Here is a 13765-nt window from a genome sequence, read left to right on the forward strand (position 1 = left end):
CCTTAGTGATCACTGTTTTACAGCCTGTGTTCGTAATGGCTGCTCAGTGAAACAACCTGTCATGATTTGTCATTGACACTTACTAAAAACACTTTAATGAGCAAGCCTTCCTTCATGAACTGGCCTCTGTAAAATGGTATAGAATCAGCTTGATCCTCTCTGTCGAAGACGCCTGTTCCTTCTTTTTTGATATTTTCAGTGGTATTGTTAACAAATACACCCCCATAAAGAAAATTCGAATTTAAAACAGGTTCAGCCCCTGGTTCGACCGTGATCTAAAGGCGCTCCTGAAACTTTACCCCCAAAAAACATCTGGGTCAAATGGTTTAGACCCCTTCGTCTTTAAGGTTGCTGCCCCTATCATCGCCAAGCCTATCTCCAACCTTTTTAACCGGTCTCTCCTTTCTGGTGAGGTTTCCCATTGCTTGGAAGGCAGCCACGGTTCGTCCTTTATTTAAAGGGGAAGATCAAGCTGATCCTAACTGTTATAGGCCTATTTCTATTTTGCCCTGTTTATCAAGTGTTGGAAAAACTTGCCAATAATCAACTGACTAGCTTTCTTGATGTCTATAGTGTTCTCTCTGGTATGCAATCTGGTTTCCGCTCAGGTTATGGATGTGTCACTGCAACCTTAAAGGTCCTCAATGATGTCACCATTGCCCTTGATTCTAAGCAATGTTGTGCTGCTATTTTTATTGATTTGGCCAAAGCTTTTGATACGGTAGACCAATCCATTCTTGTGGGCCGGCTAGGGAGTATTGGTGTCTCTGAGGGGTCTTTGGCCTGGTTTGCTAACTACCTCTCTCAAAGAGTGTCTCAGCCACTGCCTGTCACCAAGGTAGTACCCCAAGGCTCAATCCTAGGCCCCACGTTCTTCTCAATTTACATCAACAACATAGCTCAGGCAGTAGGAAGCACTCTCATCCATTTATATTCAGATGGTACAGTCTTATACTCACCTGGCCCCTCCCCGGACTTTGTGTTAAATGCTCGACAACAAAGCTTTCTTAGTGTCCAGAAAGCTTTCTATACCCTTAACCGTGTTCTGAACACCTCCAAAACAAAGGTCATGCGGTTTGGGAAGAAGAATGCCCATCTCTCCACAGGTTTGATTACTTCCTCTGAGGGTTTAAGAAGACCAGCATCCCGGTGTCACCTCTTCACTGTTGACATTGAGGCTGGTGTTTTGCGGGTACTATTTAATGAAGCTTCCAGTTGAGTGTCACAGGTGTCAAAAGGAGTAGACCAAGGTGCAGCGTGGAATATGTTAATCTTGTAGTTTAATGCAAAAAATTAACACTTTACAAATTAAACAAAAATGACAGCCGACAGTTCTGTCAGGTACTTACAACTAAACAGAAAGCAACTACCCACCAAACCCAAAGGAAAAACAGGCTGCCTAAGTATGGCTTCCAATCAGAGACAACGATAGACACCTGCCTCTGATTGGAAACCATACCCGGCCAAAACATAGAAAACAAAACATAGAATGCCCACCCACCTATCACACCCTGGCCTAGCTAAACAGAGAAAACACAGCTCTCCTAGGTCAGAGCGTGACAGTGAGTACTTGTGAGGCGTCTGTTTCTCAAACTAGACACTCTTATGTACTTGTCCTCTTGCTCAGTTGTGCACTGGGGCCTCCCACTCTTCTTTCTATTCTGGTTAGAGCCAGTTTGCGCTGTTCTGTGAAGGGAGTAGTACACAGCGTTGTACGAGATCTTTAGTTTCTTGGCAATTTCTCGCATGGAATAGACTTAATTTCACAGAACAAGAATAAACTGACGAGTTTCAGAAGAAAGTTATTTGTTTCTGGCAATTTTGAGCCTGTAATCGAACTCACAAATGCTGATGCTCCAGATACTCAACTAGTCTGAAGAAGGCCAGTTTTATTGCTTTTTTAATCAGAAGAATAGTTTTCATCTGTGCTAACATAATTGCAAAAGGGTTTTCTAATGATCAAGTAGCCTTTTAAAATGATAAACTTGGATTAGCTAACACAACGTGCCATTGGAACACAGAAGTGATGGTTGCTGATAATGGGCCTCTGTACGCCAATATAGATATTCCATGAAAAATCTGCCGTTTCCAGCTACAATAGTCATTTACAACATTAACAATGTCTACACTGTATTTCTGATCAATTTGATGTTATTTTAATTGACAAAAATGTGCTTTTCTTTCAAAAACAAGGACATTTCTACGTGACCCCAAACTTTTGAACGGTAATGTATTAGAATATTTTTTTAATCCCAACCCCCGTCCCTGCAGGAGGCCTTTTGCCTTTTGGTAGGCCGTCATTGTTAATAAAAATGTGTTCTTAACTGACTTGCCTTGTTAAATAAAGGTTAAATCTAAATTAAATAAAAAATAAAAAGTTGTGTGAATACTTTCTGAAGGCACTGTAGGTCCATTTAACGTAGTTTATACTGTATCTGTTTTTAGTCGTCATCAAAACTATGAAATAACACATGGAATCATGTAGTAACCAAAAAAGTGTTCAACAAATCAAAATATATTTGATATTCTTCAAAGTAGCAACCCTTTGCCTTGATGACAGCTTTGCTCACTCTTGGCATTCTCTCAACCAGCTTCATGAGGTAGTCACCTGGAATGCATTTCAATTAACAGGTGTGCCTTGTTAAAAGTTCATTTGTGGAATTTCTTAACCTTTTTAATGCGTTTGAGCCAATCAGTTGCGTTGTGACAAGTTAGGGGTGGTATACAGCCCTATTAGATAAAAGACAAAGTCCATATTATGGCAAGAACAGCTCAAATAAGCAAAGAGAAACAACAGTCCATCATTACTTTAAGACAGGAACATTTCAAGAACTTTGAAAGTTTCTTCAAGTGCAGTTGCAAAAACCATCAAGCCCTATGATGGCTCTCATGAGGACCGCCACAGGAAAGGAAGACCTAGAGTTACCTCTGCTGCAGAGGATAAGTTCATTAGAGTTACCAGCCCAAATAAATGCTTCACAGAGTCCAAGTAACAGACATATGTCAACATCAACTGCTCAGAGGAGACTGTGTGAATCAGGCCTTCATGGTCGAATTGCTGCAAAGAAACTACTACTAAAGGACAGCAATAAGAAGAAGAGACTTGCTTAGGCCAAGAAACAACAAGCAATGGACATTAGACTGGTGGAAATCTGTCCTTTGGTTTGATGAGTCCAAATTTGAGAGTTTTGCTTCCAACCGCTGGGTCTTTGTGAGACGCAGAGTACGTGAATGGATGATCTCGGCATGTGTGGTTCCCACCGTGAAGCATGGAGGAGGAGGTGTGATGGTTTGGGGGTGCTTTGCTGGTGACACTTTCAGTGATTTATTTAGAATTCAAGGCGCACTTAACCAGCATGGGGGGTACCACAGCATTCGGCAGCGATACGCCATCCCATCTGGTTTGCGCTTTGTGGGACTATCATTTGCTGTCATCACGGCAAAGGGTGGCTACTTTGAAGAATATCAATAATATTTTGATTTGTTTATCACTTTTTTGGTTACTATGTGATTCCATATGTGTTATTTCTTAGTTTTGATGTCTTAACTATTATTCTACAATGTAGAAAATAGTAAAAATAAAGAAAAACCCCTGAATGAGTAGGTGTGTCCAAACATTTGACTGCTACTGTATATATATTGGGGATTTTTTACAGTTTGGATTTAGGCGACCTGAAAAAAACACTTAGGCGGCCCGCCCAAGGATTTAAATGGCAGAAATATCCCTACACATACACATGACACACGCACATACATACCAGCATACAGCATGCAATACACGTCCCATTTCCTTGGCTGAATTTGAAAATAGTTTTGCTTTTAAAGGCATGAATAGAATGTGTTACTTTGTCATCAATGATCACAATACATGGGAACCAGCCAAGATACAGCATAGTTTTATCTGGTTTGTACTTTTACTGAATACTAGAAATGCTGTGTGTTATTCTTACTTTGAGCAGTCTTGGTGATTTATGACATCATAAATACTGAAATTCATTTGCATCTTAGATTCATTGTTATATTTAAATGTGTTGCAGTTAGGCAAGAAGTAAATCTCTTTTCTCGGAGACAAACTGCAACCTGAGACTAATGGTTTTGTTCATTCAAACCAGAACAGTTGTGCTCGATTTTCCATGTCTGTTCCTGGGCTATTTGTTTTTGGCACTCATTGAAATTTACCATATTTCACGTCTTCCCCATACATCCCTCCCTTCCCTCTCTTTCTGCCTTTAACGGGATTTAGCATATCAATGGCAGATTAGTCAGTTTATCAAAAGCTTACCACGTCAAAGCTCTTTTCCACTCTGCTTTCCAGTCTGCCGCGCGGACCTCACACACAGATTCGGCATACTGGTGTCTTTGGTGTGTGTGTGTGTGTGTGTGTGTGGTCGCGCTGCGTCTCTTTGTGCGGAGTGGGGCTGAATGGCTGTATGCTATTAGCGCCACAATGTGTGTTGATTACAAAGGCCATGCTTAGGTCCCATAGTGACTAACTCGAGCAGTGTGTCATTTCTTTAACCAGCCTGGATGCCACTCGGTTACATTAGTCATCTTTATTGCCTAACAACAACAAAGCAATGATAGAGCTTGCCAATGCAAGTGCCTCCCAGTGCAACCAATCACCAAGCGATTCCCCATTTTGGATCTACAATATTCAGTAACTTGCACAGCTTATTCTCTTCCCTCCTGTGTCCTCATGCCCCCATGGTCTTTCCTAACATAGGCTTCCTCATACCAAGAATGGAGATGTACAGCCCTTTCCCCAGTACTGAACTGTACCCCTCTGTAGCCCTGAGCTGCATGCGGCTGCTCCCGTGCTGGAATGGGAACCATGTGCAGTGGAAAGTGTTTTTTCCTCTCATTTAGTTTGGTGACATTTATGATTATGTTCAGTACAGTCATTGCCAACAGGAGGTGACTCCAGCTGACCAGGTCTTGGAGCAGTGCAGGAGGGGAAGTGGAGGGGGCTGGCCCCGGGCACCGGGTCTGGAGAGCAGGCATGTCAGACGTATGGAGGAAAACCTCACCCTGACATCTCACTCTGGACACAGGAAGAGCCATGCCGTCAATCACTTTAAAGTATGACAGGGTTTAGGAAGGGCCTTTTGTTTTGGAAACATAAAGCTGTGTAAAAGTATACTTTCTTGATGTTGTTTAGTCATATCTACATTATTATAAACTCCTGCAATCTTCCTCAATAAAATCCCAAAGTGCTGAATTCATCAAGTGTGAAGTGGGATCTTGTGGAAAGCAGGGCAGCTATCATAAGATCCCTATCCACTGAGCTCTCCTCGCTCTCACAGTCTCCTTTCAGCACCCTGTCTTCACAGCCATTGCCAACACACACAGAGCCTTTGCGGGTCGCTTCTCCTCCTCTGGAATCTTATCTCTTTTTTCCCATAACTCCCTGCTCTCCACTGGACCCCAGCTTATCTCAGCTACATTAAAGCCAGGAGCAGTAGCCCTGACACTGGGGTCATTGTTATGGTGTGTTTGAGCGCCCTCACTGTCCCTAACCTTTGCCTCCTCAGCCCTCCTTCCCACTAGTCTACAGTCCTAGTTCTGGCCATGGATGGATTAGCCTACTTGAGGTCGACCGATTAATCGGAATGGCCGATTAATTTGGGCCGATTTGAAGTTTTCATAACAATCGTTAATCATCATTTTTGGACACTGATCATGGCCGATTACATTGCACTCCACGAGGAGACTGCGTGGCAGGCTGACTACCTGTTATGCGAGTGCAGCAAGGAGCCAAGGCAAGGTGCTAGCTAGCATTAAACGTATCTTATAAAAAACAATCAATCTTCACATAATCACTAGTTAACTACACATGGTTGATGATATTACTAGTTTATCTAGCTTGTCCTGCGTTGCATATAATCGATGAGATGCCTGTTAATTTATCATTGAATCACAGCCTACTTCGTCAAACGGGTGATTTAACAAGCGCATTCGCGAAAAAAGCACTGTCGTTGCACCAATGTGTACCTAACCATAAACATCAATGCCTTTCTTAAAATCAATACACAAGTATATATTTTTAAACCTGCATATTTAGTTAATATTGCCTGCTAACATGAATTTTTTTTAACTTGGGAAATTGTGTCACTTCTCTTGCGTTCATTGCACGCAGAGTCAGGGTATATGCAACAGTTTGGGCCGCCTGGCTCGTTGCGAACTAATTTGCCAGAATTGTACGTAATTATGACATAACATTGATGGTTGTGCAATGTAACAGCAATATTTAGACTTATGGATGCCACCCGTTAGATAAAATATGGAACGGTTCCGTATTTGACTGAAAGAATAAACGTTTTGTTTGCGAAATGATAGTTTCCGGATTTGACCATATTAATGACCTAAGGCTCGTATTTCTGTGTGTTATTATATTATAATTAAGTCTATGATTTGATAGAGCAGTCTGACTGAGCGGTGGTAGGCAGCAGCAGGCTCGTAAGCATTCATTCAAACAGCACTTTCCTGCATTTGCCTGCAGCTCTTCGCAATGCTTCAAGCATTGCGCTGTTTATGACTTCAAGCCTATCAACTCCCGAGATTAGCCTGGCAATACTAAAGTACCTATTAGAACATCCAATAGTCAAAGGTATATGAAATACAAATGGTATAGAGAGAAATAGTCCTATAATAACTACAACCTAAAACTTCTTACCTGGGAATATTGAAGACTCATGTTAAAAGGAACCACCAGCTTTCATATGTTCTCATGTTCTGAGCAAGGAACTTAAACGTTAGCTTTTTTACATGGCACATATTGCACTTTTACTTTCTTCTCCAACACTTTGTTTTTGCATTATTTAAACCAAATTGAACATGTTTCATTATTTATTTGAGACTAAATTGATTTTATTGATCTATTATATTAAGTTAAAATAAAAGTATTCATTGTTCATTCAGTATTGTTGTAATTGTCATTATTACAAATATATATACAAAAATCGCTATCGGCTTTTTTGGGTCCTCCAATAATCGGTATCGGTAGCAGCATTCAAAAATCATAATCGGTCGACCTCTATAGTCTACACAGACCAAACGCATAGCGACACTTCAGTCTATGGACCTTCATCAGATTGAATCAGGCCTACAGGAGGAGATGCAGACTGGTCTGCTGTGTATAAAGGCTTTAGACTAGAAGCTACGGCTAGCCTCTCAGATTAGAGCCAGGGCCCAGGCCAGCTGGGAGCACTGGGGATGATGATGCAGTTATGTAAGGCAACAGCTAACAGACAGATCCTTTCATGTTCCATACACATTGTGGTTAAAGGAGGCCTTTTAAACACAGGAGTTTATCAGTGTTTACGTGATTTCATGGCCTTCAGCCGGGCTCTGCTCTGCTGCTCTAGGGACTTAACTGGAAGTGGACGGGGAGAGAGGATGACTAAACCCATTGAATGAGCTGTTTAAGGGTGCATGTATAAAGATTTTATTTAAGGGTTAATCCAGTAGAGGAATTATGGTTTATAGTAATTTAAAAGCAGTTTGCATAGTTTGTCAGTGTAGTCCCTACCCCTGTCCTCTTTCCATGCAGCCATGGCTCCAGCATTTTAGGAGCTCCAGGTGTTCCCCTCTGCCGTACCGTGTGCCTTCCCTGGTGTCCATGGGCCTCGTTGTGTTACGCCTCACATTGTTCCGTGGGCATTGTGTGTGACCCTGATAGGGAAGCAGCTGTGTTAGGTGGCCCTGCTAGAGCAGCCATCTTGGCAGCGAGACACAGCCCTGCACGGGCCCTCCACCAGGGGCCCGCTTTGATGAGCGCCACACAGGATGGCCTCCTACATCCATCCAGGACCTTCACTGGCTGTCTTCCTCCCTGACAGCCCCTATCAACCCCTTCCATCTGATGATGAAGGCTGGCTGGCTGGCAGAGCGGTTGGGGAAACACACTTCATCATTACATGAAGGGAGAGATGAGAGAGAGAGAAGAAAGGCATTGCTGCCCTTCACAGAAACTGGGCATCGTTTTCCTGCCAGGCTGAGGGCACGACCTCCCCTTTGAGGTAAGAAAGTGAGTGAGAGATCCATGGTTACAGTGTCATACAGCATAGGCAGGCTTAGCACGAGACAGGTTACTTTTTCAGGATACAGAACTGCATGTACAGAACTGCAGAACTAAATGTCAAATCAAATTTGATTTGTCACATACACATGGTTAGCAGATGTTAATGCGAGTGTAGCGAAATGCTTGTGCTTCTACTTCCAACCATGCAGTAATATCCAACGAGTAATCTAACCTAACAATTTCACAACAATTACCTTATACATACAAGTGTAAAGGAATTAATAAGAATATGTACATAAAAAAATATATGAATGAGTGATGGTATAGAACGGCATAGGCAAGATGCAGTGGATGGTATAGAGTACTGTATATACATACGAGATGAGTAATGTAGGATATGTAAACATATAAAAGTGGCATTGTGGTATGTTGGCAGCAGTCACTCAATGTTAGTGATGGCTGTTTAACAGTCTGATGGCCTTGAGTTAGAAGCTGTTTTTCAGTCTCTCGGCCCCTGCTTTGATGCACCTGTACTGACCTCGCCTTCTGGATGATAGCGGGGTGAACAGGCAGTGGCTCGGGTGGTTGTTGTCCTTGATGATCTTTTTAGCCTTCCTGTGACATCGGGTGGTGTAGGTGTCCTGGAGGGCAGGTAGTTTGCCCCCGGTGATGCGTTGTGCAGACCTCACTACAGCCCGACAGGATGCTCTCAATTGTGCATCTGTAAAAGTTTGTGAGTGTTTTTGGTGACAAGCCAAATTTCTTCAGCCTCCTGAGGTTCCTGTGGTTGGACCATTTCAGTTTGTCCGTGATGTGTACGCCGAGGAACTTCAAACTTTCTACCCTCTCCGCTACTGTCCCATCGATGTGGATAGGGGGGGTGCTCCCTCTGCTGTTTCCTGAAGTCCACGATCATCTCCTTTGTTGACGTTGAGTATGAGGTTATTTTCCTGACACCACACTCCGAGGGCCCTCACCTCCTCCCTGTAGGCTGTCTCGTCGTTGTTGGTAATCAAGCCTACCACTGTAGTGTTGTCTGCAAACTTGATGATTGAGTTGGAGGCGTGCATGGCCACGCAGTCGTGAGTGAACAGGGAGTACAGGAGAGGGCTGAGAACGCACCCTTGTGGGGCCCCAGTGTTGAGGATCAGCGGGGTGGAGATGTTGTTACCTACCCTCACCACCTGGGGGGCGGCCCGTCAGGAAGTCCAGGACCCAGTTGCACAGGGTGGGGTCGAGACCCAGGGTCTCGAGTTTGGAGGGTGCTATGGTGTTAAATGCTGAGCTGTAGTCGATGAACAGCATTCTCACATAGGTATTCCTCTTGTCCAGATGGGTTAGGGCAGTGTGCAGTGTGATTGCGATTGCGTCGTCTGTGGACCTATTGGGGCAGTAAGCAAATTGGAGTGGGTCTAGGGTGTCAGGTAGGGTGGAGGTGATATGGTCCTTGACTAGTCTCTCAAAGCATTTCATGATGACGGAAGTGAGTGCTACGGGGCGGTAGTCATTTAGCTCAGTTATCTTAGCTTTCTTGGGAACAGGAACAATGGTGGCCCTCTTGAAGCATGTGGGGGCAGCAGACTGGGATAAGGATTGATTGAATATGTTCGTAAACACACCAGCCAGCTGCTCTGCGCATGCTCTGAGGACGCGGCTGGGATGCCGTCTGGGCCTGCAGCATTGCGAGGGTTGACACGTTTAAATGTTTTGCTCACGTCGGCTGCAGTGAAGGAAAGCCCGCAGGTTTTGGTAGTGGGCCGTGTCAGTGGCACTGTATTGTCCTCAAAGCGAGCAAAGAAGTTGTTCAGTCTGTCTAGGAGCAAGACATCCTGGTCTGCGACGGGGCTGGTTTTCCTTTTATAGTCCGTGATTGACTGTAGACCCTGCCACATACCTCTCGTGTCTGAGCCGTTGAATTGCGACTCTACTTTGTCTCTATTCTGACGCTTAGCTTGTTTGATTGCCTTGCGGAGGGAATAGCTACACTGTTTGTATTCAGTCATGTTTCCGGTCACCTTGCCCTGATTAAAAGCAGTGGTTCGCGCTTTCAGTTTTGCACGAATGCTGCCATCAATCCACGGTTGTCCTACTTTGATACATGAAACCACAATGGATTTTGCATTTATGTGTATGAACAGAAAATGTACTGTAGGCAGATGTGTGTGTGAGCCTGTGTGGGTGTGCACAAGCCAGTGATTTAGTGAGTGTGTGTGCATGTATGTGTGCATAACCTGTGTGTGTTTAACGTCTGTCTTGACATGAGCAGTGGAAGCTGTGTGGAAGCTGTGGGTCTGGGAGCAGGAAGTGGCTTAATATTGACTTCGCTCACTTCCTGCCCATGTTGCAGGAGGCTGCTGCTCCTCTGTCACTCCTCTCAGGATGTTTTCCGCTTTTCCTCCTCCCTCCTCTCCTCTGTTTCACTCACTATAAGTATGCTGGCCTAGGCCCTTACCTCATCCGAGAGTCCATGACCCTCCCCAGCCCGGCACTGACTGACTGCCTGGCTGCCTGGAGGTTACATCACAGCTACTGGATAATACCGGTGAAGTGAGCGCACCTCAGACTGCCTGCTGAGGACCAAGGCTACTCACTCACTCAGTGTCAACGAGTAGGACAGTTCTGTCTTTTCTAGGGCAATTTCACAGCAACAGAATGACGCTGAAAAGTATACCAAACAAATACCATTGATTGCAAAGTTAAACAAGCCGCACACCTCTATGCACAAGGACTACTTTTGACAATTTCCACTGACAATTGTACAGAAACATATTTACTCAAAGAACAGTGCAGATGTAAAGTTTAGAAACAGAATGACGGTAAAATCTCCCTTTTTGTGACCATATCTGCTCCGAATAAAGATTCATAGATGTCTGCAGAAACAATGGGCTGTCAGCTATGATATGGCACCTCGAGTTTGAAAAATATGTATTTTGGTTATTGAACTACAGTAAGTGAAGTGGATTAACATCCGGGAACAAAATGATGGTAACAGACTGACATTATGGGTCGCTGATCTGTACTACAGTCGTGGCCAAAAGTTTTGAGAATGCACTAATATTCATTTTCACAAAGTCTGCTGCTTCAGTGTCTTTAGATATTTTTGTCAGATGTTACTATGGAATACTGAAGTATAATTACAAGCATTTCATAAGTGTCAAAGGCTTTTATTGACAAGTACATGAAGTTGATGTAGAGTCAATATTTGCAGTGTTGACCCTTCTTTTTCAAGACCTCTGCAATCCGCCCTGGCCTGCTGTCAATTAACTTCTGGGCCACATCCTGACTTTTTTCTGACTGATGGCAGCCCATTCTGCATAATCAATGCTTGGAGTTTGTCAGAATTTGTGGGTTTTTGTTTGTCCACCCGCCTCTTGAGGATTGACCACAAGTTCTCAATGGGATTAAGGTCTGGGGAGTTTCCTGGCCATGGACCCAAAATATCGATGTTTTGTTCCCCGAGCCACTTAGTTACCACTTTTGCCTTATGGCAAGGTGCTCCATCATGCTGGAAAAGGCATTGTTCGTCACCAAACTTTTCCTGGATGGTTGGGAGAAGTTGCTCTCGGAGGATGTGTTGGTACCATTCTTTATTCATGGCTATGTTCTTAGGCAAAATTGTAAGTGAGCCCACTCCCTTGGCTGAGAAGCAACCCCACACATGAATGGTCTCAGGATGCTTTACTATTGGCATGACACAGGACTGATGGTAGCTCTCACCTTGTCTACTCCGGACAAGCTTTTTTCTGGATGCCCCAAACAATCGGAAAGGGGATTCATCAGAGAAAATGACTTTACCCCAGTCCTCAGCAGTACAATCCCTGTACCTTTTGCAGAATATCAGTCTGTCCCTGATGTTTTTCCTGGAGAGAAGTGGCTTCTTTGCTGCCCTTCTTGACACCAGGCCATCCTCCAAAAGTCTTCGCCTCACTGTGCGTGCAGATGCACTCACACCTGCCTGCTGCCATTCCTGAGCAAGCTCTGTACTGGTGGTGCCCCGATCCCGCAGCTGAATCAACTTTAGGAGACGGTGCTGGCGCTTGCTGGACTTTCCTGGGCGCCCTGAAGCCTTCTTCACAACAATTTAACCGCTCTCCTTGAAGTTCTTGATGATCCGATAAATGGTTGATTTAGGTGCACTCTTACTGGCAGCAATATCCTTGCCTGTGAAGCCCTTTTTGTGCAAAGCAATGATGACGGCACATGTTTCCTAGCAGGCAACCATGGTTGACAGAGGAAGAACAATGATTCCAAGCACCACCCTCCTTTTGAAGCTTCCAGTCTGTTATTCAAACTCAATCAGCATGACAGAGTGATCTTCAACCTTGTCCTTGTCAACACTCACACCTGTGGTAACGAGAGAATCACTGACATGATGTCAGCTGGTCCTTTTGTGGCAGGGCTGAAATGCAGTGGAAATGTTTTTTTGGGATCCAGTTAATTTGCATGGCAAAGAGGGACTTTGCAATTAATTGCAATTCATCTGATCTCTCTTCATAACATTCTGGAGTATATGCAAATTGCCATCATACAAACTGAGGCAGCAGACTTGCCACGACTGTATACAGAAATGCATAATTATGAATGTCATTCTCTTCATGGTGATGTATCCTGAATAGGTACACAAAGGTAGAAATATGTAATATCCTCCTTTGCATGTTTAGGTATTATTCTACACAATGGCTATTATTCTAATGAGCTCCGCCCCTTAACAAGACCAAATTTGGTTGGTCCGAACTGGGCCAAATCTGTACCCATCATGGACATCTATGTTTCACAAGTTTGGACTTCAGTACAGTACAGTAGACCACAGCAGAGGAGAGTAGATTAGAGTTCAGTACTGTAAAGTATAGTACAGTACTGTGCTGAATTGTACTGACATACTCTACTTTTATTTTCTTTATGGTACTGTACTGTGCTGTCTAAACTTGTGAAAGAGACGTTGTCACGTCCTGACCAGTAAAGGGGCTATTTGTTATTGTAGTTTGGTCAGGACGTGGCAGGGGGGTGTTTGTTTTATGTGGTTCGGGGTTTGTTGATATAATTGTTTATGTAGAGGGGTGTTTGTTTAGAGTATTCCGGGGTTTTGGTCTATGTTCTATGTTAGTGTATTTCTATGTTCAGTCTAGTCTATCTATTTCTATGTTTAATTTATTGGGATTGGGCCTTCAATTGGAGGCAGCTGTTCCTCGTTGCCTCTGATTGAAGGTCCTATGTATAGGGGTGTGTTTGTTATGGGAATTGTGGGAGGTTGTTTTTTCATAGCTGTGTGTAACCTGCATTACTGTTTGTCGTCCGTTCGTTTTTTCTTGTTTTGTTTAGTAAGTGTTCTAATAAAGTTATAATGAGCACTCAACCCGCTGCGCCTTGGTCCACTTCCTACGACGACCGTTACAGACGTCTATGATTGGTTTAGATATAGACTGTTAGATTTTAAACTTGTGAAACAGACGTCTATGATTGGTTTAGATAAAGACTCTTAGTTTTTAAACTTGTGAAACAGACAATTAGCGATAGTCAGTTACTATTCCACACCACCAACTAGAAAAGTTATTACAGTGTTATTACAATGGCTATGTCAGTATGATTTTGATAACTTTTTCATTATCAATGGCATGCCCCTAATGGGCACATTTTGAGCTCAATAGAGCAAAATGAATGGCATTCTGCCTACATTAATTGCTGTATGGAAAACAGTGGCATGCTGTATTGAATGGCCATTTGAGTGGTATTTCCTTCTGCTGTTTT

At 43.6% G+C, this 13765-nt stretch overlaps 1 protein-coding gene across 1 annotated transcript in view; it reads left to right on the forward strand.

The window, feature by feature from the left end:
* The window catches only part of LOC106610794 (serine/threonine-protein kinase D3), a 63858-nt gene that overhangs the window by 24312 nt on the left and 25781 nt on the right, over positions 1–13765 (forward strand). The gene's annotated exons all lie outside the window — the stretch shown is intronic.

Source organism: Salmo salar, chromosome 09, assembly GCF_965601325.2.
Source record: "Salmo salar chromosome 09, fSalSal1, whole genome shotgun sequence".
NCBI lineage: Eukaryota > Metazoa > Chordata > Actinopteri > Salmoniformes > Salmonidae > Salmo > Salmo salar.